At 46.8% G+C, this 21,288-nt stretch overlaps 1 protein-coding gene across 1 annotated transcript in view; it reads left to right on the plus strand.

The window, feature by feature from the left end:
* The first annotated feature begins 1,466 nt into the window (after positions 1 to 1,466).
* The window catches only part of Ccn (cellular communication network factor protein Ccn), a 396,915-nt gene continuing 377,093 nt past the window's right edge, over positions 1,467 to 21,288 (plus strand). Inside the window, exon 1 of the mRNA XM_089577567.1 lies at positions 1,467 to 2,454. The gene's annotated coding sequence lies outside the window, so the exon portion shown is untranslated. The remainder of the gene's footprint in view (positions 2,455 to 21,288) is intronic.

Consider the following 21,288-nt stretch of genomic DNA (forward strand, 5'->3'; position numbering starts at 1 on the left):
ACGAAAACCCTACTCGGCCAACCTTTAGACTGTTCCTTTCCTGCAGTGATTATGCACGATGTTTCCTAAAGTCTTTGGGCGGTAAGTGATGAAAACCTGCGATGAAGATGCCGTTCTAGGCTAAGTAACCACTTTGCGGATTCAAAGAATACTCATTTCCACAGCTCTGTTAGGCCTATAATGTGGTCCCAGTTTAATGTGTAGTACAGATGCAATTGGCCCCAGTGTGCATCCTCACAACACCCAGAGGCAGCTCTGATCACTTACATTGGCCTTCAGGCTGCGCCGTGTCTCTGTCTATTTGTAAGCTTATGTGAAACAAAATGCGAGCCTCGGGATAAATCGTTTATAACCTAATAGTTGACGCATTCCATGACTTCATAAGGAACTGGCAAAGTCGGTCGCAATGACCGCGAAGCCCAGTGTCTCGGGCACTTTTGGAAATGCCACAACAAATCAACATATTTAAAACATCGTATAACAGATGTGGAGAGAGCAAGTATGTTTATGGTTTATGGGGGTTTAACGTTCGAAAGCGACTCAGGCTATGAGGGACGCTGCATGAGGGCTCCGGAAATTCCGACCAGCTGGGGTTTTCAACGTGCATTGACATCGCAGAGTACACGGGCCTGTAGAATTTCACCTCCATGAAAATTCGACCACTGCGGCCAGGAGCGAACCCGCGTCGTTCGGGTAAGCAGCCGAGCACCATAACCACTGAGCCACAGCGGCGCCCCCAGAATGTTGCAGTTCGTTTCAGTAAGAGCCATGAAAATTTGAGAGCCTATACAGAAGCAGGACGTGAAAATAGCATACGCTGAAAGACATGTATATTCCGAGGACGTTCTGAAGGGGCCGAGTTGTGGCACGCCTTGCGTCAAAGAAAGTATTGCCCTGAATATTAGCGAATATCACAATGCGGGAGCACGAGCAAAATTGACAGCCTTACAGATTTCTAACCTTATACACATTACCTTCACCTTTCCGTCCTGTTAGAAAAACGCAGCGTTGCTAAACGTTTAAGCGGAAGCTCACGAACAGATTTGTTTGAAAAGGCGTGTAATGTTGAGTGTTTCTTAAGCGCACGTTCTCATCTGATGTACTGATGCCAACACGCAACACGCAACTAGTAAAAAGTAACTAAAGCACAGCCCAAACCGTTTATGATTGACTTTCTTTCAAAGCAAGTTTGTCTACGTTTCGACAGATGGCGCAACCTTTCTCCGCAGCTGTTTCCCCCCTCCCCGCCACTATTTTTTTTTCTACCCGTCGTCTCCCAGGATCAGCGTTTGTTGTTCCCTTCGCGCCCGCGGGATTGCCCCGTCGCTCCCCTTCTCCCGAGCCCCCCCCCCCCCCCTCTCTCTCTCCGCCCTCTCCTTTTCCGGCGGCCACGTGATCGCAACTCCGGGTCTCCGGCCCCTAAGTCTGAGCGCCCCGGATCGCGCCTCGCACAGTCCCCGTCAGAACTCGTGCACTGCGCACTGTCGCCGCTCTCCGCTCCCTCCGCACTGCAGAAACGGCGCGCTGCGCGCTTTCGGCTGGCGGCGGCGGCGGTTCCGTTTGTCGACTGCGGTAACCGATACAGTCTCCGCGCTCGCCCTCGCTCTGCGCTGGCGAATATCTCCGCTTCTTGAAGGCTCTGGACGCGCCGCAGGTACTCTTCGGACACTGACCAGCTGTCACCTGGCGCGCACGTACTTTCTCCAGCGTGCGCGTTCCTGCTTCAACGTCTCCTCCTTTGGCGAACACTCTCCCTTTCCGCAGACTTCGTGAAGCCTGTACTCCGTGATTAACATTCGCGCCTATCTTATTCTCCTCCTACTGTGACAAGCTGCGCTGGCGTCAACCCATCCCTCACTGTGCTGTCAACATTTGGATCGCATCCTACAGATCATAAGTGACACGAGGGATGCACCGGTGGACCAAACTCTCTGCAGTGTTGTGCTTCGTCGAATGACGGGACCCTGACTCGGTTTGCCCGCAGCGCATTATCTGCCGTTGTCGCCGCAACTGAACCTGGCACTTTGACACCTGTGTGTGCACCATCGTGTGGCATATGAAACGCTAATTTTTCCGCGAATGATATCCCTTCTTAGATCTGGTCAACCCGAGAATTTTTTTCCTTCCTTGCCAAAAGTCGGTCATCGAGGCTCTTTTCTGCTGATATCGCAGACCTGCACGACTGGGAGTCTATTGGACGACAAACTCTGGTTATTTCCCCAGTTCTGCGACTGAATATTTCTTGGTGGGGGCGTGCGCGAGTGTGCTTCAAGCGTTGCCTGTTGATGTGAACTCGAGACATTGGCATATTTTTTTTTCATATCAAACAAAAAGACATTTATGCCGTGTGAAGGACGTTGATCTGAGTAGCACTGTACTGCCGATCGCCTACCAGGAAGACGACAGCTGGCATCACCACCGGACGCATGCAGCTGGCAAAGGACAAATGCTGAGGTAAGCACTTCTATCTCAACCGAACGGCACCGCTGACATTGTTAGAGCCGAGCACTGCTCGAGAAAGCTGTCACTGAATGATTAATTTGCGGCACTTCCTATTCATAAGTGACATGTTAACCTCACATGTGGTTGTTATTGTTGGTAAAAACTAGATGATATTGCCGGACAATTATTGCGTTGTGTTAGGACGCGGGGTAATTTCTGTCAAACCGCAAAAACATTTGATGCTCTTCTGGGCGTCTGATGCTCACAGCTGCTTTGTAGTTTACTTTATGATAACGCTATTGAGTGCCCACATTATATTTTTGTTCTTTCTTTATTTACTGATACTGTCAGCAGTGTTGAAGAGCCATTACGGGAGTGGAAGGAAAACAGAAAGCAAGCAATCTCAACAAATGTGATAAGAACAAGCGCACAATAAATGCAAGAAAAATTAACAATTTTTGCGCGTTGTCATAAGGAAACCACCGCGCGTGATGAAGAATGTGATTTTAAACCGATGTCAAATGCTTGAAGCTTTATCACACGTAACAAGTAACGAATATGCCTAGTATTATGCGTCGTAGGGCGGCTCGAAAGTCGGTGTTGAGGAAAATATTTCCGCCAATAAAAGGATGATCCTGAATTGTAAAGTGGAAGCAGCATTTAAATCAAAGTTATTTTATTTTTTTTAATTGCTGAAATTTCGGCTTATATTTGAGGATATGAATAAAGGATAACACTTTACAGAAACACAAATAAGAGAAGAAAAACACGAAGTGGTAGCACACTGCGCTGCTGTTGTGTATAACGAAGCCTAAATTAATCCAAAAAGTATTAAGGGACAAAGACTGAATAGTGAATCGCACGTTTTTTACATTTCTTCGGGAAGATAGTTCATCCAGAATGCATTCGAAAGCGGGAAATTGTCCATATACTACGCCGAGGGTAAAAGGGGCTGTCATTTATTTAATGCAATTTCAAGCAATTAATCGCCATTAAAATTTCAATATCTTGCGAAATCGTACTGCTTCTAAATTGTGCAGATAACGTTAAAAGCCAGCTCGCGGTCTCGGAAGACGGTCCCACAGTTACTCAATGGGCTTTAATTAATATAGCGAAGGAGGCGTGAATTACTAACGCGGAGTAGACGGCGTGAATAGTCACGTCAAGACGACATGGTTCTCACATATTTAATGCTTAACAAAAATGAAACGCACTTTTTGAGCATCCCTCTACCCCCCTCTTAAAAAAATGTTTGAAAAAAGAAAGCGACGACGGTCACATTAACAGAGTAACTCCAAGTTGGCAAGTAGCCAGAACTTCGCAGATGTGGTGGTGTGGTACTCCAGTCACTGAACACGCAAGAGACGACGCTCAGATGCTCAATGGGGCCCTGCGTCGCGTGCGTGATCTGTTTTCTCTCGAGCGTACGGGGGCTGATCATACCGCTAATAAGGTAGAGTAATTATTTCGGAACTCAGGCACAGTGAATCATAAACTTCACTACTGAGAGGCGAATGTATTTTGCGTACTTCTCCATAAAGAACGAAAAAAATTCCTGACAGCGGAAGTGAAGCGGACTTTATTCATCCTATTCTTACTGACGTAATCCGCTGTGCGGCCGCTTGATTCCACTCTGGAGCAAAGAGATGCGGCGCCGCGGGCTGTTCGATGTATACGAAGCGCTGCATGGATCGGCACTCTCTGAGAGCAGCGGGAACCAGGCGCACCTTCGGCTTTTTGTGCGCTCTTCATTAGATCATGGATGCGTACAATCCTGTGTAGGCAGTGATGAATTTTTCGGAACCTTCACAACTCGTAACGCATTTTTTTAAATCGGGATTACCGGGGATAACGCGAGTTCGCAAACAAGTTGAACCTAATGAGTCGTTTCCCAACGCATAAAATTACTGCCGGCTAATTAGGAGTACATGAACGACGCACGCGCACTTATCCCCCTCACGTATATTGCCGAAGCTTTTGAGATAAACAGCATCACAAGCAACAGTCTGAGACAAAGCTACGCTGAACAATGTGGCTTTGAGCGGTGTCTGTATTGTGAACAGGAGCTAAATATGCTTCGATCATTTTGCATTAAAATCGGCTTCTATTTGAATTATTTCACAGCTGTCACGTCTGTTGCCTTTAAATTATTTACGTGCGGAGCAAAATAGATAAACACAAACTGTGAAAGACTGGAACTTGCTGCCGGAAGAGTGTGTTTCAGTCTTTGATAATCGCGATTTTTACTGTCGATTGTATTCCTGACAATCTAATCCTTTCCTACTATTGTTCAAGATTTCTGTTACCTTTAATAATGTTCACTTATTGTTTTGTTTTACTTTGATGTTAACTTCGCTTAATGTTCTTGTTGCTTTTTGTGTGAAAATGAATGCGTTGTTTTGAAACTGTCTCCCCTGCGGTAATGCCTTCGAGGCGACGCAGGTATTCTGTAAATAAATAAATAAATAAATAAAAGTGCCTTCTACCAAATTTACGCACTAAAAAATGTGTTCAGCGACTCGCGAGGGTTTTGACAACAGTTACGTATCAAGTAAACCGCTGGCATTTTTATGTTTTGGTACAATGGGCAATTTTTTCCGCCCTATCGGTGAGTGAGATTCCGGTCATATGCGCATTTTCTCCAGTCACGCCAACCGTATTTGTTACTGCTGCCTCAAGAGCCTGAAGGGGAAACACGCTGGCGAAGCTTTTCCTGAGCAGATGCTACGTCAGGGAGCCAGCTTCGCAACTAGTTATGGTTGGTCGTGGAAAGTACATCCTTGTTTCCGTTAGTTTTTTTTTTGTTTTTGTCTAACGGGGCGCCCCGCATTGTGAGCCGTCTGAAGCTTTGCAGCACTGTCTGACCTTAACGCTTTGCAATGCAGCTTCCGACGGCCGCAGGCGCCACGCACACGCTGCGCCCTAACGGTGCAATTATGACTGCGTTTTATTTCATTTGCAACAATGCTTTCACCTCTACGCTGTTTGCGTCAGTCGCAGTAGGCTTTTTTGCTGCCTACTGTAACGAAGCTGTCATGTGCCTGCTTCATCTCAGCTGTTGCAGCTTTGTAGGCCCTGGCGGCGATAACCACATTTCTCAAGCGCGAACGCACTCAGCGCTAGAAGCCTCTCTAGGCATGCTGCCTTGTTAGTGCGACAGCATTAAAAGCCTCAGAAAAAAAAATCATCACTCATAAAATTCGCCCATTCGCTAGAACGGAGTGACGTTACAAGATCAGACTATTCCCATTGGCCGGAGGGAAGTAATATCACCATATCGGAAGTGGCGACACTGCCGGTAAATGCATCAACAGCTTCTAATTCCATTGCATTGTCAACACATAATGTATTTAGGTGTCTCTGTGAAATTTTTTTGGACGCGTTTTTTTTTCTGTAAATATTGCTTGGCGTGCCTTATACCGCGATTCTTCTTATACGGCTGTTTTAATTAAGAATTTTCAGTTGCTGCATCTGTGTCTGAGAGATGAGCACAGAAATATACTCAACGGGAAAGTTTTTTGATGACATCAACGCTATTTGAGTGACCGTAAAGGCTTATAGACGGTTAAAGCTTTTCTCGTCAAACCAGCATGATAGCTTCGTTTGACAAAATTTGCGTCGACTAAAATGAACTTTGTGACTGACTAAAAATCATTCGCCTGTCCATTTTTTCGATCAGTACGCAGTACGCAACCACTATGACAGCGGGATGTTGCGATGGACTTTTGCTTGGTTTGTTGGCCACGAGATAAATTTAACGTTACATCACTGGGCAGGTTAAGGTGGACGTGTACAGAGGGCGTCCTTATGCTAAGATGTGGTGTATCTATCAATGTCTATTGAACATGAGGAGCGGACGGTGCCTGTGTCTCTTGGTACCAATAGCGAGTGGTATCCCCAAACTATAGCATCTCATGACGTCGACCTGGCCAAAATGCAGAAGCACTGAGCTCTCGTCAGTACTTGCGGCCATTATACATGTGCCCAATACATAACAGGTGTTTCAGGGAAGACTTCCACTTTTTTCTTTTCAAAAATAAGATTTTTGGGGTAAAAAGATGGCTTTTGCGGCAGAGTATTACCAGTGTTTGCGGACACCAGAAAACTGGTGAATCATTCTTAGTAGTAAGATTGTTAACTAACCTTTAATAATTAATTTTTTAACTATTAAATTTTGGCGCCTAGTTGCGATCAGAGATTTGTAGCCGGTCTTTAGTAATAGCCATATCAGTTCTTAGAACTCCGAAAACGCGATTATCCTCGGCGCTGTGGCTCGACAAAATTTGGCTACTTCGTTTAAAGTACATGAGGTTGAAAAAAGCATGCAGGCAAAGAAACATTTCTAGTGCACGCAACTAGTAAAAAAATCCAAATTTTGTGGAGAAACAGCGCCATAGGAAATTGCGTTTTCTAAATTCTAAAAAGTGATATGGCTATTACTAAAGCCCGGCTACCAATATCTGATTGCAACCAGATGCCTAATTCTAATAGTCCCGCCGCGGTGGCTCAGTGGTTACGGCGCTCGGCTGCTGTCCCGAAGGACGCGGGTTCGATCCCGGCCGCGGCGGCCGAATTTCGCTGGAGGCGAAATTCTATAGGCCCATGTACTGTGCGATGTCAGTGCACGTTAAAGAACCCCAGGTGGTCGAAGTTTCTGGAGCCCTCACTACGGCGTTCCTCATAGCCTGAGTCACTTTGGGACGTTAAACCCCAGTAATCCAAATCCAAACTCTAATAGTTAGACAAAAATTATTTATTAAAAGTTAGTTAACCACCTTACTAATTAAAACGATTCGCTGGTTTTCTGGTGTCCGCCAACACTGGTAATACTATGGCGCAAAAGCCATATTTTCACCCCAAAAAGCTTTTTTTTAAATAAAAAAACATGGAAGTCTTACCTGAGGCACCTGAGGCACCATTAGCAGAAAATTAACCGTCTCGTGCACAATATCTGATACAAGTTGCAGCAGCGAAGCAACGCAAGTCCCATGCTCACCTCTGCAACGTGCATTTGCTTTATGGCCACTAAGTCACTGTAGTTTCTTTTTACGCACATCCGTTTAAGTTTTTTATTTTTTCGAGATGGGGCTGCAACTTAGCTCCCCTTCAAAAATAAATAGTTTTGCGTAATAAATTACATTCGGCATAATTATGAGGTTTTATGTGGTTTTACGCTCCAAAGCGACTCAGGCTGTGAGGGACGCCCTAGTGGAGGGCTCCGGAAATTTCGACCACCTGGGGTTCTTTGACTTGCACTGAAAGCGCGCAGTACACGGGCCTCTAGAATTTCGCCTCCGTCGAAATTCGACTGCCGCGACCGCGATCGAACCCGCTCTTGCATAATTTGTCACCCAAATTCCTATAGGCGTATAACAATGGAATAGAGTGCATTTGGACGGCGCTCTCAGGTTGTGAATAGCAGGTTACCAGTGTCCCTCAAAGAAAGAGTACAAAATAGTCGCATCGTTCCAGTACCCACCTAGAAGGAGAAAACTTGAGCGATAATGAAAACGCTTGAAATTAAGTTCAGGATAGTGCACACAGTCATGGAAAGAAGTGTGAGAGGAGCAATGCTAAGAGTGCGAAAGAAAGGAAACTGGGTTAGTTAAGTAGAACGTGTTGTCGGGCTAGTTGGTTGAATACTTCAGACATGGCAGTTGCGCGAAACACACACACACAAGACAGGTTACGGGACGAGCGCAAACTTACAACTGATTTTATTCAAAATACAAGGCACATATTTAAAGGAAGAAAAATAGAATGCACTTTGAGCATGCGCATCGAGATTATACATAATGCGCTCGTCCCGTAACCTGTCTTGTGTGTGTGTGTTTCGCGCAACTGCCATGTCTGAAGTGGGTTAGTTAACAAACATGAAGTAGTGATATCCTAGCAGAAATAAAGAAGAAATGAACATGGGGAGGGCATGTGAGGCGAAGGGAAAGTAACCGATAGTCTTTATGGCAACGGGGTGGATTCCAAGAGAGCGCGGAAGTATCAGGAACGGCAAAGAGTAAGAAAGGCGGATGAGATCAACAAGTTTGCAGTGATATAGAGGAGGGTTCATCGGACATCAGAGGGAGAGGCCTTTGTCTTGCAGTGGACGCAGTTAGCCTGGTTATGGTAATAATGATAACACTTTCATGTATTCTTTTACAGCTAATTTTTAGAACTAGAAAGCAGAAAAGAGACCACCGCATTGATCTGAGATGAATTATAAGTCAGAGGCAAAACTTCAATAAAATGGCTGCTAGGGGGTTTTGGCGTAATGAAAGAACGCTCGCCCCGCACTGAAAAGACCGTATACGTAAACAATTTAATCTCGGTGTGCTCATTTGCACCGATTACAATAACGTATTAATCTATGCAGAGCGGCTTTGTAATTGATATTTTGCATATGTTTTGGTTGCCATTCGTACGCTCCCGGTAGGGAAACTGTTATACATCTCCTTAAACTGCACCTCGCGCATCTTGCAGGTATCTTTGAAATCCAAACAATTCATAATTATTTTTTTTTTTGCGCACAGATGAGGTTACCGCAGAGGACAAAAAAAAGGAAAAAGAGCGAGACTCCGAGGAGTGTAACACTGCTGCCCTCCTTGTCCATACTAGTGCACTGCATGGGCTGGGGCCGGCCCGAAAGCCCGGGCCGGAACATGACCTGTTTTGCCGGGCTTGGGCCGGCCCCGGGCCTGAAGTTGCGCGCCCGGGCCGGGCTCTGGCTTAAAGCTGCGGACCCGAGTCCGGCTTGGGTTCGTACAGAAACGGCTGGTGTCCGACTGTTCATTCACTATGATGAGCTATAGGTTATAGTACGCGCTGAGAAAAAACCTAAGCTTTATTCATTGAATTATTTATTTCCTTATTTCCAGGCCGCGGTGGCTTAGTGGTCAAGGCGCTTGATTACTGAGCCGGGGAACCAGGGCTTTCTCCTAGCCTCGACGGCCGCATTTCTATTTCGGCTGGAAAGCATGACACCCATGTACTTTGTAGTATCATTGCTCGTTGAAGAGACCCAGGTGGTCGAAATGATCCGGAGCCCTCTGCTTCGGTGTCTCTCAAAGCCTGACTCCTCTTGGGCCGTTAAGCTCCCAAAACATAGCTTTTATTTTATAGCTATATTTTTCTCATGTGAGAAAATTCACAAACTAAAGCGCATTTGGTTTTCTTTTTGATCAGCTGACCGGAACGCCTCGTAAATGAAATAGCCACAAAAGCTCGCGAGAGTTTGTAAATCTCACCTCATAACCACATCTATCCCTCCTCGCTTCTACAGCCTAGTTGTCATGACAAGTGTGTTGCCCTGTAAGTTATCACGTGGTTCGCGCGTTATCTTCTGCTCCACGAGTAAGAGTAAAATCCAACGGGTCTTAATTGGCCATTGATCGTTCGTCATCCCAAAACATACCTAAACACTTTTAGAAATGCATTCCGGAAGAACATATTAGTTTAGGACGCTTATAGTCTTCAAAACACACACCGTCAAATAATCAAGCCTTTTAGCTTTTCGTTTCTGCTTAAAGGCGACCAGTTCGGCTATGAGTTCGAGCTGAGGGATCGCGTTCACTAAAAAAATGTCATCCCACTGCTTGCTATGCAGCTTGAATGTTTATACTTCCGGGCGGCAAAATATAACTGAATAAAATCGTGGGGGAATGCAAAGTAGTCTATTACGCACGTATGGAGCCCTTTTTATTTGGCTCTCGGAACTCCCGAGTTTATCCTAGCGTACCTACACGAGATCACTGTCCAAACGACGGGCCTGGCGAGCACTACTCTTAATCACTTTAAAAAGAATAAACTTTCTTCCAGCCAAACTGTGGTTTCAGAACCTTTGTCGGGCAGTTTCTTATCGGTCTAGTAGCAGTCTACTTGCTCAGAGTGAGCAGTATACCTCAAGCGTTACTGTGAAACGGGCCGGGCCGGGCCCGGGCTGCGCTTCACTCCGGGATTCACGGGCTGGGCCGGGCTCGCTATAGCGATAATTTAGCGGGCCTGTGCTGGGCCCGGGCTTGAAGCCGCGGGCCTGGGTCAAGCTCGGGCTTCAGACCACTGGCCCGGGCCGGGCTTGTGCTTCAGATTGAGGCCCGTGCAGTGCTCTAGTTCATACACATAACCTAAAGAATAGGCATGTTACTCTGATCAGCCCGTTATATTGCATAGTGAACGTGTGTTAAACCACCGGGATGAATCAGTTGCTACGATGCATTTCTACAAAAATCAAGGCTCCGGGTTCGATCGTAAGCGCGGCAGCCGCTCATCGATGCGGGTTAAATGTAAAAATGCTCTGGTACGGGTATCTTCATGAGCGTTAAATAAAGCGAGGAAGTGGAATATATTCCAAGTCCCATTCCATCGCACAGGGCCACTCCATCGGCTTGAATGCGCATAATTCTACTAATTAACCTTATGCAGGACATCGTCTGCTCCACTGAATGATATCAGGGGCGATATGCCTTTGTTGTAGGAGTATGGTGTTAATTGAAACAGCATGCTACGTAATCGATTTTATTTAGGCGATTCTACTCTATTTCATGTTCATACGCGCATCATTGGCTTCTGATGCGTTGATTTCTCCCTTCACAGATACTGATTATGGCTTGCATGTGACAACTGAAATGCGATACATGGTAATATCCTAAAATGGCGGACATGTTTCCATGCAGCCGCATTTAAGTAACATGGATCAAGCCCACCTAGAAAGAGGCTAGTCTGGCGGCGGAAAACTGCATGCCCATGGGCGTCCGGAGGGGGGGGCAAGGGGGGGGCGGCTGCACCCCCCTGGAAAATCACTCCCTCGAACCGTGAGTGATGGCCGCACGCCAGGGGCCGTGGTGGGCTCAGCCAAAAGGGTAAAAGCAGCCCCGCTTCCACGCTTTGGGTCACATCTGCGAAATGCCGCGTCCGGGCACGCGTCTTTATGCCGTTTTCAAACCACGCCATCGTTAGCTCTGTTGAAGGCCGACCTGTTGCAGACATACAGCGGCACCGGCGAGCATGTGTTTCAAGCCGTCTTGAAATGGGTGCCTGTTTCTTTGATCTCTAGACAGATAGCGACACGGAGGCAGACAGTGCACAGTGCATCTTGTTTTCGCCTTCGTTATGCCGGCCACCGATGAATTCTTCAGGAGGGAAAGACAAATCAGCCGTGTCCACCCCCGCTTTGTCGGGCTGCTCATGGGCAAGCGGGCGATCAGTTGGCGCCGCCGCCGCTCGCTGTGCCTCCGATCCACGGGAGAGCGCAGTGCGGTAGAAGCGCCGCTATCAGAATCTTCGGCAAAGGAGATTAGCATCTTTTGTTCACGGCGACGCAGTCTCCAGAGGCGCCCCCATACCAGCGTCCCTTGCGTCTTCTCCGAAAACCAGCGCCTTTGGTCAACGCAGCCCGATGGCGCCTGCCTGGCTCGCCTGTCACCTCTGGCTGGGCCTCAAATGACAACAGCGCCCGTGTACTGTGCGAGGTCAGTGCCCGGTAAAGAGACCCAGGTGGTCGACATTATCCGGAGCTCTGTACTACTCCGTTCCTCATAACCTGAGTCGTTTTGGGGCTCTGAACCCCATAAAAACACACAAAACAAATTTTCCTACCGGAGTGGCGAGTGTCCCTTCCCCTTGGAAGTCGCACGGAAGTAAGCCCTTGCACGTGTGCGCGCCTCTGTATTTGTGCTTCGGTGTTTTTAGTGGCCGTTTCTCAACGAAGCTGAGAACAACCAAGACAGTGGACGAGAAAACTACGAGCGGCGAGCAGTGTGCGTGCGGTTGCTCGACTGTGCGGATGCGCGAGCAAGATGGAGCGAGGTGTATGAAGCTGCGAGCGTGCATTTATCTTGTAAATAAGTTTTCGTTGTATGTATAGACATCTTTTGTTTTCAACGTACGCGTTCAACCGTTTTTCCAATCAATGTGTGTGACGAGTGTACACCGAGAGCGTGTAATGAAGCACAGAAATGAATTTATCACCCGTGTAATCACGCAATTCGCCCAGAAAAATCCGTGGAGTCTACAGTTGCTGTTCAAGGAAGACTGACTGAGTGACTGTAGTTGCGTGTTTGTGACCATATTGTGCTGTGTGCTGGTCATCAATCCGGGTGAGTCGAGAACCCGTATGCAGCAATACTGAGCACTCTTCTCCACGAAGTGACAGTATATTTTTGGATTTTTTATTAATTTTAATTGTTTCTTCGTTGATAAACTGCAATGTATCTCTCCTAGCCACACTTTAATTTGCTGTTTGTAATTTTTATTTCATGTGTGTATTTCACTTATTTTTTATTTATATATAAATAAATAAATTCATACCGCAAATAGTGCCTTTTTGCTACGAACATGCCCCCCCCCCCCCCCCTCCGGCGCCAACAACCAATGGGGCCCCCCCCTGCAAAAAATTCTGCGGACGCCCTTGTGCATGCCCCAACACGTAACCCACTCGAAAATGGAAAAACAGTAGCGCCGAAAAACACACACACACAGCTCAAGAACGACGTAGGACAAGCGCTCGTCCTACGTCGTTCTTGAGCTGTGTTTGTGTGTTTTTCGGCGCTACTGTTTTTCCATTTTCGAGTACAATGAACCATCTAGCCCAAATAGAAGTTCTTGTAAACTATACGTAACCCACACCCGCATCCTGTATCCTTCGGCCTGAGCAGATCGGTTGCAAGAATTTCTGCGCAACCTCTCTAAAAAACTATCTTGATCCCGTGACTACACTTGGCGGACTCGCCAAAAAGCTTCATATGCTTCGAAATAAGCACCCTTCAGATATATACCTAAAAACGTGCAGATCGAACCGTTTAACTCATTTTTGCCTGAATACATGAATGACATTATTTCGTAATATCATACTTATTTTAACTGCTGTCAAAAATAAAAAATAAACCGTCATAACACATAAAAGGGCCGCAATGCTCTTTCTTCTGGTATTTTTAAGCTTGCATAGCGAATGCTCTTTCTTGGTCCAGTACTGACGCTGAAAATATGTTGAAGAATAGAGCCATGCACTTTGACCTCAGTGCAGCAAATGAGGTCAGGGTGCAGAAGCGATTGTTGTCTAGCTTGAATGCCTTTAATTTTTCATATGTGGGCGCGCTCAGCAAAATACCTTTGAAGTATACTAGAAATTCTCGCTTTTAGTTATCGTTGATGTGACTTATATTCAGGTAAAAGAAAATGAAAACATTTGCTGTGAACATTATAATAGAGACTATTAATTCCAGGTGGAGCAATTTGAGATGACTCGGAAGGTTGCAATTTCTGACGCTGGCGGAAATGACTTAGGGGATTGAAATTTTTCGCTCCAAGTCAACATGAATGGCATTTGGCTTTCTTCACTCGAAATTACATTTCTGTTGACCAAGGAGCTACCTATAAAACAGGAAGGGAAGGGCAACGAAGCTGTGCACAGGTACTTGTGTAACTACTATGAAGAAATGAATGGCCCTGAAATGCTACAGAGAGCGAGCTTGAACGACCGCGACCAACCAGTGACGGATAACGCGTTTGCCGATGCGGAGCCTGCTACCAGATGGCGATAGCAGATAAGGGCCGAGGCTTGCTGGTTATGAAGACAGGGGCGGAAATTTTTAACTAGAAATGAAACGGTGAAAAAAATACAAAAAGAAAAATGCTTTTAATCAGGCCTTTTGCGCACAGTTTCCTAGAGGGAGAAAGATCGCGAGAGGGAGAGTGAAAGCGACTCATGAGGGAGTTGGTGGAAGGCTGCACGCTGTCTTCGACCAAATTATTGGCTTTTTTTTCCGCCTCTGTGCGTATAATAATGGATAAAAGAATTCACTGTCCTCTATTAGTGTGTCGTACGAGGCAGGCGGAGTCTGCGTATTCGGCGAGCAGTAAGTAACCAAAAAAAAACAGAGCCTGAGGGGGGGGGGGGGGGGGGGGCAGTGAGAAAGGAGTGGACGAATAGGGAAGATATTAACTTGTAACCAACAAGACGGAGTACTCCTTTACAGGAAATGGCTTCGCGGTTGCGCCTCACAGCCCGGCATTGACTGCGCATCCGATGCACGTCGCACACTTGATTGTGTTTGGTGCAGAAAGACGGCCGCAAACGACCCGAGGCTCCCTCCCGTTCGGCGTCTAAAATAAAATTAAGCTGCCCGCTGTGTTCCCCTCGAGCCACTAATCGTTTTCGCCCGGAAACTCATATTAAGATGTCTCGCCAAGAGAATAGAAAAAGGAGCGAAAAAAAAAAAGAAACGACGGGACACATTTTTACGCTCACGAGGAAGAACGTTTCCGGGGCCGAGATCAAGAAAAGAAGCAAAATAAAAAGCCAAGACGCCTGCAAGTGCCACAGCTACTTAGAGAAGGGGATATTTCTCTTTGGCTTTTCAAGCCTTGCCTTAGGAGCATTATTCTTCATCGTCGACAGCGATGGCAGCGCTGATTTCTAAACCGTGGGACGCTGGAAAATCAACAAGGGGCGCCGGGCAGCGCTTCCCGATACCATTTTGCCACTCTCGGGTGATAAGCGAGAGGGCCAGCGCACATACTGGGCAAGAGCCGGAACCGATAAATGGAGAGGGACAAAAAGAAAAAATGACCACAGCAGCAAAAGACTGGGAAGAAACGAAGAAAGAGCGCGAGAGAGCAGAAAATGGGCAAACGCCTACGAGAATCGGTTGTAGACTCTCACTAAACCCTTCTATTTTATTATTTTTGCTTGTCTCCTAATCGACGTCCGAGGCAGCGACTAGCAAGAGATGGGGAGGGGACAAAGACCGGAACAAGAAAAAGGAAGAACGCGGAAAGAAAGAGAGCGACAGAAGAGAAGAGAGTAAAGTGTTGCAGCGAAGAAAAATGGCCAACGCAGGGAGTGAAACTAGGATGACAAGGCAAATGGTGTTCTGCGGGGAAGTACAGATACGTGTCCAAATTAATTTAATTCGAATGGCTGTAGCGCTCATGCAAAACAATTATTTTTTTTGTGTGCTTCAAAAAAGGGGCATTATCAGAACGTTGAACACGACGAATCATTAATACCAGGAAGGATAAATAAGCAAAGCGTAAAAGAAACTACCGAATTCACAAGCACGCACGCACGCACGCATGTTTTGCATGGCTGTAGCGCTCATGCAAAACAATTATTTTTTTGTGTGCTTCAAAAAACGGGCCTTATCAGAACGTTGAACACGACGAATCATTAATACCAGGAAGGTTGGTTGGTTGGTTTATGGGGTTTAACGTCCCAAAGCGACTAAGGCTATGAGAGACGCCGTAGTGGAGGGCTCCGGAAATTTCGACCACCTGGGGTTCTTTAACGTGCACTGACATCGCACAGTACAAGGGCCTCGAATTTCTCCTCCAAAGAAATTCAACCGCCGCGGCCGGGATCGAACCTGCGTCTTCCGGGAGAGCAGCCGAGCACCATAGCCACTGAGCCACCGCGGCGGCCCTAATACCAGGAAGGATAAATAAGCAAAGCGTAAAAGAAACTACCGAATTCGCACGCACACACACACGCACGCACGCACGCACGCATCCACACGCGCGCACACACACACACACACACACACACACACACACACACACAAACACAAACGCACGCACGCACGCGCACACGCACACGCGCACACACACACACACACACACGCACGCACCCACGCACGCACACACACACACACGCACGCACGCACGCACACACACACACACACGCACGCACGCACGCACGCACACACACACACACACACACACACTCGCGCACTCGCACGCGCACACGCACGCACGCACAGGATGCCTTTGCAAGCCCAAATTACAACTGCCAGCAAACGAAAAAAAAAAAAAACTTTATTGTCGATTTTAATGCGAGCGCAGAAGACGCTCACTAAAAGAAGAAACGTAGCTACCTTTTTGCTGGCCGAATTAGAAATGCTCGTCGCTCCTCTCAACAGGCCTAACAATTAATGAGTGAGAGAGTGAGCGTATTTTGAGTCATAGGGTGTGGCTCTTAAGCTTAAAGAGAGAATGAAGATGGGATTAGGTGGGTCCGGGTGGTGTAAGGCTCGAATCGTTGACGAAATCCAAAATCAGGTCCGGCGCCACTTTTGAAGAGTTAGACATCCGGGATTCGCAGGTTAGAGAGATAAATATTGGGTGAATATATAAGTGCTTGATAGTTGAAAAATACTGCCTTCAACCTGCATTCGTCTCGGCATTTAGACCATAAATAGACAGTACCAAAAAATAAAAAGAACGTTTTTGTGTAAAGTTAGTGTTCTTGGGCTTGACTTCTAGCTGCAAGCTTTCGTGAGTATTGTTAAAGCCTCCTTGCTTCTTTTTCTTTGTCTTGTATTGTTTTGCGCTTTTTCTTCCCTAATGAGGTCATGCAGACATCTGCCATGCACTAATTTCCGCGCATCGCACACCTTCCATGGCCATATTGCTTTTCGCGTTCTTCACAGCAGCTGTCGCACTTATTACAAATCGATCATAAGTATAAAAGTGCCTAAAAAGTTCATGGATATGCGTTCAAAAAGCGGCTGAATTATCGCAAACTGTACCGTGTTCGGACCTAGAACAGGGTTAAAGTATCCCTAATTACACCGTATTTCCCTGTTTCAACAGCAGCTGATTACCGATGCATAATCGAATGGCGCCACGTGTATACTTTGAGTGCATACTTTTTTTTTGCTTTTTCATATAGTTTTTATATTTTAATACTGCTTCTTTCGTGGTGCATTTGAAACGTGGGGAACGTTGTATTTAGAAGAGTAATCTGCAAAATTTAATTTCTGTTTAGAGATGTGCTAGCTGGAATGGAGCCATAATTGGCAGTTCCTTTGTCGAAGCACGCAAGAAACGTACTCCTCTGATTTCTCCTCTTCCTGCAACGAAGCCACATCAGAGGGGTAGTAGTGTGTGCGTGTGCGTGCGTGCTGCGTGCGTGTGTGTGTGTGTGCGCGTGCGCGTGTGATTGTGTGTGTGTGTGTGTGTGTGTGTGTGTGTGTGTGTGTGTGTGTGTGTGTGTGTGTGTGTGTGTGTGTGTGTGTGTGTGTGTGTGTGTGTGTGTGTGTGTGTGTGTGTGTGTGTGTGTGTGTGCAAATAAATATATATATCGAGCGCGTTTTAAATAACTTTATCACGAAGATATATGCTGGTAAGTTGATTGCTACGAAATATGCGCAAAGAAGCTAAATTCATTCAGCCTTATTTTTCTTAGTGAGAGCTTGACAGCACAAGTAGGATAAATTGACAAGAACAGGTGAATTACTGAGCTGATGCATGTTCTGCGGTTTCCAAAGGCCGATTCACACGGCGGTCCGTTCACCCGCGGCCCGCGCATCACGTGTGCATTCGTCACCACATTGAGAGGCGCGCTGTCGGCCCGCGGCCTGGTCAGCGCGCCTCTCAATGTGGTGACGCATGAACACGTAGTGCGTGGGCTGCGGGCGAACGGACCGTCGTGTGAATCGGCCTTAATGTGCGCACCGGTGTGTGAACCATGAAAGAAAGAACTTATGCCCTGGATATTGATTTCTTCGGATGTGAACATTTGAAGGCATCAAGATTAGTGTTACCTTTCGAGCGATGTGAGCCGACAGTGTGAGTAGCGCATGGTAAATGAAGGCTAGCCCTAACTGATGTAAATAAAGCGCCTTCTTCCCATTCTCGTTGGTGCACATCATTAATTGGTCATTAAAAGTAAAAAATAAAAAGAAACTGGGGCGCATGCATAGTTATATGGATCGGCAGGTGACTGGGACCCGCGAGAATAAAAAAAACACTTACAGAAGGACCTGGAATTAGGAACGCTGGGAGCGAATCTACCCAGCTGTTTACCGCAGCTTTATTTGCGTGGCGCTTACTCAAGACAGGAAAAAAAATATGATTGATCCGCCAGCTTTCACTGATTATTGCCGGGGTGTAGCACAATGGCAGTGAAAACGACTGAAGGGCAAAGCGAAATGAGACACGACATTCGCTTGAAACTCTTATTGATACGCGTTGATGAAACCAGCCTCCAGCATGTCAGCAGCTTTGTAATATAGAGGTGTAAGACGTTCACAAGTGGAGACAAGCCCGAGTGAGGCTGAAACGAGGAAGGAGGCCAACGTTAAAAAAAAAAGAAAGAAGAATTAAAGGGGGGGACAATGTGAGCGAAAAGTGTGGCAAAGTGTTCGGCTTTCATCGGAAAGTGATTTGTGACTCCTTTTTCCGTCACGCAAATGACAAATCGATGACCGTGCCTCCGAGTGCTTGTGTGTCACCGAGAAATAAAAATTCAAGGCACGTTTCTGTATGCGCTGTGCGCCGTCTCGGCGCGCATTCGAAGATAAAGAGGGCGTCGCAATAAAGGCGTTATCGGGCCAGAGTGCGCCCGACGGCGACAATTTGATCGCGGCAGCAGTACATCGTCTCCCGCTCTCTCGTTCTTTCGTTTATGCTTTCAGCTTTGGCTAAGTTTCATTACTTCCCTTTGTGTTTCACTTTCTGGCTGCTGTTGTCTTTTGCTGCTTTTGAAAAGCCATAAGTCCGATGCGCTCAGCGCCTGCGCCGCACTGTAAAAGATGAGTTCTGAAACGCTCAGTGCGAACCTTATTTTGACGGAGGTGGAAGAGAGAGAGGAAAAAAATCGACCACCGGGGCCTCTCCCCCTCGACTGGCGCAGTCTCCTGTTTTATTTTTTGGCCGTGCTGTGTGAGCGCGTTTGCGTGCTCGCATGTTTGCCCACCTGTGCTCACGCGTGGCTGTTACGCAAAATCGTGCAAACAAGTGCTTTCCAAAGCTCTGTCCTCTATATATAGCTTGTACACTGTCACGCACTGGCTTCTTCAGTGCGGTGACATCCTGATTAACACAGTCCCATCCATCACCTCTTAGCAACGCCGCTTGGTTATTGATTACTGTCACGGACATAAGTGAAACTAACATTTTCACGTAAGTAGCATTCGATGTGAAATTCACTCACACCAAGTTTCATAATGCCCTGGCTATTACGTATTCTCATTAAAGACAAAATGCCTCTCGGTAAATCCTTACATAAAGTTCGAAAATTACTATTCCGACAAAAAAGACAGACAGCTCCTTGTTGTTCATGTGCTCAGACGAGCGATTCTCGATTGACACCCGAACGGACATGAAATTTATGACCTCAGCTCAAGTAAGCATCGCGCATAAGAGGGTAGAGGAAGTGAACGAGACACTTCATGTTCTTTGCCTATGTTCAAAACAATGCGAAGAAAATTTTTTTCTAGAGCTCAGTCTCAAAGGACATGAACAGATTGAACAAGGTGTGAGCTGCTTGTAGGCCGCAGATTACGGCACCTTTCCACCTGCACACTTTGCGCCATACATTTATTGTTGTAAGGCAGCGCTTGTGTTGTCTTTTCCTGCGCCCAAGCCCGCTCCACTGCCGCCGTTAGCTTTAGTAATGCGACAATCAGCCCGTCTATACGGCTCGATGCTGCACACGTTGAAGTGTCCCTGCCGACACGCAGATGCTATGACCGATGCATCGCTGAAAGTGATGCGCCGCACTTTTGCATTTCAACTGCATAACGATATAACCATGCGCATATGCTCGAAAACTGTTTTCTTTCTGCGATTCAGTTTTCAACATGCATCGTCCTCACCTGTCGCGAGTAGCTGCAATCGCAACCCTCGTATTTGCCGAGTGGAACGACTATCCTAACAACACTGCCCATTCCTTTCTGCTTTTTGTTTTTTCATCTTGAAGTTTTACGATAGAAACTTTCGCCGTAGACCCGTTTCCCTCGCAGTCGGCGTTGGCCAACAACCGGCGGAAGCGTGGGTGGTTGCAGCGGCTTTGCGGCGGGCTTCCATGGGCTTCCATGCAGGCCCGGTGGCTTGTGGCCTATTTCAAGGAATGCTGACATCGCCACGCACGAGGCGAAACCGCACGCCTGCTCGCGCTCTAGTCGAATTAATTACGCTCCCCGTAAAAGTTTCCCTCCAAGCGTGTAAAAAAAGTCCCATGTGCGGCGCCCGGCGTAAACGTGGTCCTAGGGTAGGGTATATAATAAATAAATTAAAATTCCCTCTGTTCCTTGGTCCTTGGTTTCTGTGGCTGTTGGCTTCTCTCTCATTCACACACACACACATATATATATATATATATATATATATATATATATATATATATAGAAAGTGTATGGTAGCCTCGCCACAGTTTCTCCTCGCGTCTGTTCTCAGGTTTGCATGTGCCACTGAGATGAAAATGTGACCAGACACGACGTCGCGGTTCGGAGCTTTACGGTTATACGTACATTAAATGATTCAGACTTTGTCTCTCTCCTTCGTTGAAAAACTCCCTCCTGCTGCAGCTGCAGATTGCAGTGCGCGCGAACCTGTCTAGACACCAGAAAAGGGTGCGGCGGTCGTGTGAAGAATATTCTTCTGTGCAGATTTTTTTATAGCAACGCCTAGGCGGAGCAGGCGGCATTAGACGCTCGGCGGACGTAAGATCAGGTGCGTGTTAATTTTTTTTCTTCCACCCTTCAGTAAAGAGCGAAAAAAAACCATCTGTGGCTTGTTTTCTGCGTGATGCGGATCGGTGAGCAGAGATTTACGCCCGAGCCGGAGCGCAGAGCCACTCGAAATCCGTCTTTGTCGAAATATGGCAGCTATGCTCAAGCGGAATGGGGTACAGCAAACTACGAAGCAGCCGAAGTTTTGGCTGGCATGACTGGCGCAGGTTTCTTTTTGCCTCTGCTGTTAACACAGTACATCACAAATTACTCAGTCGTCTTCGAGTTTTGTTTCCGCTGACAGTGAACATGTAGTAACTTTGTACTTCGAAGGCGTGATAGAAAACATAGTAGCTCTGAGTTGTCCTGGAACTTTGTTTCAGCCACCACAGTGCATTTCGCC

Source organism: Amblyomma mixtum, chromosome 3 (genome assembly GCF_055824585.1).
Source record: "Amblyomma mixtum isolate Tamu chromosome 3, ASM5582458v1, whole genome shotgun sequence".
In the NCBI taxonomy this organism is placed as follows: Eukaryota; Metazoa; Arthropoda; class Arachnida; order Ixodida; family Ixodidae; genus Amblyomma; species Amblyomma mixtum.